Source organism: Schistocerca gregaria, chromosome 1 (assembly GCF_023897955.1).
Source record: "Schistocerca gregaria isolate iqSchGreg1 chromosome 1, iqSchGreg1.2, whole genome shotgun sequence".
Taxonomy (NCBI): domain Eukaryota; kingdom Metazoa; phylum Arthropoda; class Insecta; order Orthoptera; family Acrididae; genus Schistocerca; species Schistocerca gregaria.
In genome coordinates this window covers 1147215656-1147219104 of record NC_064920.1, presented here as the reverse complement: position 1 = coordinate 1147219104, position 3449 = coordinate 1147215656, and the positions used below count along the sequence as shown (strand labels likewise).

General features: G+C 45.8%; 1 non-coding gene across 1 annotated transcript; it reads right to left on the bottom strand.

The window, feature by feature from the left end:
- Positions 1–2708: 2708 nt before the first annotated feature.
- On the bottom strand, positions 2709–2783 carry Trnas-cga (transfer RNA serine (anticodon CGA)). The gene has a single exon. It is a non-coding gene; the product is annotated as a tRNA-Ser (tRNA).
- Positions 2784–3449: the final 666 nt, after the last annotated feature.

Below are 3449 nucleotides of genomic sequence, written 5' to 3'. Positions count from 1 at the left end.
TCTCGAATAGTCGAAAATTTGCCGTCACAGACTATCAACGAGGAACGAGCTTCTGTACTGTCCAAGGTGCTAAACATCGTCGAGACACATACAGTGAGGCCAATGGAATAAATTAATGATTGCTTGAAGCGACGCTCTGACAGGTCCCATACCGCATGGTACCTACACGCCGAATCACATCAGGAGGCGGATCAGAAATTTTTCATCCCTCGCATGTGGACCACTGGATTTCACCGCATCCGTGATAAGCGAATATCAAGCTAAATTTGAATGGGCTGTGTTAACACTTCCTGAGCCAACGGATACGACAGCAAAACAATGAAGAAAAGCTACTGGGTTGCGTTGGAAGCCAGAAACAGAAAATTATGTAAATGAACATACCTCGGTCCTGCGATGACGAAACGACAAATACATCAGGGTGCACCGCTAAGGCGCCATTAGATTAGTTTTCCGATGTGACAGCAGGTTCCAGGATTTAGAAGGATCCACTACGGCGGAATAAAACCCTAAAAACCGCAATGTGGTGCCGCTTAATATGGGGAAAACCGAAGTCCTATTAGTGCAGTCATAGAAGACATATGTGCTACGCTCGGTTAGAGTAGCTCAATAGACGGTACTAGCGGAGTACTATCGTGACTGTATGCAGGCTAAGAAGTTTGAAGCAGCATAAATATTTGCAAGATAGCCGTGAATAGAAGAAACCCAATCGAGATCCTGAAGCATCCTAGCAAAGTCGATAAGGAATACGAATACAGGCTCCCGCCATTCTGTGAGTCAGCAGTCCTAGTCTGACTGGCTGCATGTGAAATCAGTGCAGCGCCCTCATTACACATTGCCGCGACTACCCGAAGAAACTATGTACGTATAGCTTGTGTAGTTTCTTCGCTACTAACAACAAGATAACACAGCTCCCCGCAGATTGTCGCTAGATAGCAGCAGTGTGCCAATTGCTAGCAAGCCGTGCAACCTACAAACAGTCTGCTACATGTCACTCCCTGTCTCTTAATAGTCACTAATACCATTTGTCTTATAAAGATGATGTCGCTGGTCGATAGAAAGCGAATTGGAATAGGATGAGCTCTCCATCTAATTACTCTCCCTGGAGAATGCCGCTGCGCCTTGCTCGAAACATAGGTTTATTTCAGTATTTGAAGTATTTCATGACACGGCAGGAGAGACAAAAGTATTTTAATGAGGGCTTCAGACACAGTCGATAAACGTTCAATCAAATCCCTACAGATTAATTTCATACTTTTCAGACAGCAAGTTTCTGAAATCGTTGCACTGAGATGAACAGGTGCTATCATCGTAGTGTTATAATTGAAAACTACATTACACTTACCTAGTTTTCTCCCCCTCTTCACCCTCCCCTACTCCTCCTACACTGTCATTTTCATACTACAATTTATGTTCCTCTTATAATCCTTGTTATTCACCTTACAGACATGTAAAGCACGATTGATTTAAAACACTCACCCGGGAATCTTATGAGACATGTGTCGCTGGTGTGCTATAACGTTAGAAATAAAGTGTGACCAATGGCTCGTAACTGTAGGAGACAAAATAATTTCAATATTCACTATAACAGGTATTTCTTTTAGGAAATCACATGTTGTAAGCTAACATTGGCCACTGACAATAAAAATGGGGACACAGAAAGCTTAAGTACCAATATTGTTTCCTGGTTCTAGTGAATTTCTAAATTAGTAAGCATTAAAATCCGCTTAGGAACTACAATTGCTGGACATAGGTTTCACATCAGTTCGGTGAAAACAAAACTCCATTCCATGTCAGAATTATTTAATGGGTATGGGTGAGTTATCCTGTATACGAAGTGGACGGATTTTATGATGAGCCCTCGTGTACACCGCAGATACAGTAGAAGAAAGAACCGTAAACAAAAAACTGTAAAGCACTGAAGCGACGATAAAAACCCAGAATGTAAATAATGCCACTCTCGTGTAACGAATGCTCACGCGATCCAAGCCTATTCATCCAATCTTCAGTAGAAATCTTCCCTCTCCGAAACCTCTCCAAGTGACATTCATGGCAACGAGACGTACTATAAAATTCGGCTAAGGCTTTTAGCTGCGCGTAAATTTACTTAACGCGCAGCATACTCCCGGTAAGCACGCCCTTAAAGAGGGGGTTTAATACGCACGCGCTATCGCGGCTCCCCCACCAGGTCAGGTCTGCCTCCTTTTTCCTCCTCCCGTCCCCTCCCCCACCCCTTTCGCCACCGCTCCTATTAACTACACGCCACGCGAAACGTAGCGAAATTGAAGCGGTCCCTGTGCGCGTTTTAGCACGCCATAAACAAGCCACGATGGCATCAGCGGCGGACGTTCGCCGGGACGGCCTAGCTGCAGGCGCAGCGGCCGCGGCACGCGCGCGCATAACGGCGTTATCTGCCGGCGGTGGCGACTCGCTGGCCGCACGGAACGCTCTGGCCCTACCATGTGGCGGTCACGGAAATGAAGCGGGGTGGCCACCCTCTAAACACGAACGCACCCCCGCTTTAGGGCCACCGGTCGCCGGTCAGCGCCTACAACCCTCTTAAAGCCTCTCTGCCGCTCTTGCCTGATACGATCTGCACGAGGTAAGCGGATATTACACAAAAAAACCTGCCAAGCCCACATCATAGATCGCTAAGGTCTGTCGTATGGAAACATTTTAGTCACTGAAACTTCCTGGCAGATTAAAACTGTGTGCCCGACCGAGACTCGAACTCGGGACCTTTGCCTTTCGAGGGCAAGTGCTCTACCACCTGAGCTACCAAAGCACGACTCACGCCCGGTACTCACAGCTTTACTTTTGCCAGTATCTCGTCTCCTACCTTCCAAACTTTACAGAAGCTCTTCTGCGATACTTGCAGAACTAGCACTCCTGAAAGAAAGGATATAGCGGAGACATGGCTTAGCCACAGCCTGGGGGATGTTTCCAGAATGAAATTTTCACTCTGCTGCGGAGTGTGTCCCGAGTTCGAGTCTCGGTCGGGCACACAGTTTTAATCTGCCAGGATGTTTCATATCAGCGCACACTCCGCTGCAGAGTGAAAATCTCATTCTGGATTTTAGTCACTCTTTTCAAAAAATTGTAATGTCTCTAAGACGAATCGTTCTTAAACTTTCGGCAGATTAAAATTGTGTACCGAATCGAGGTTCGAACTCGGAAACCAGATTGAATCCACTGCTCTTACCGACTGAGCTTCCTTTTTGTTAGCATTATTTCATTACTGCGAACAAAAGTATTAAACATTATTAAATTGAATCGTGTCCTCCATCAGGCAGCTGAAACATCGTTTCTGTGATTTCTTCCACGACATGTTCCTACTATTTTCTCTATGGATGCTCCAGCAGTAGTCTGCCATCTTACCTAGTCCCATGATCCACGTTAGTACCGTTTTCAAACTGTACGTATCTCCTAATGAAAACGCTGAACCTGTTCAT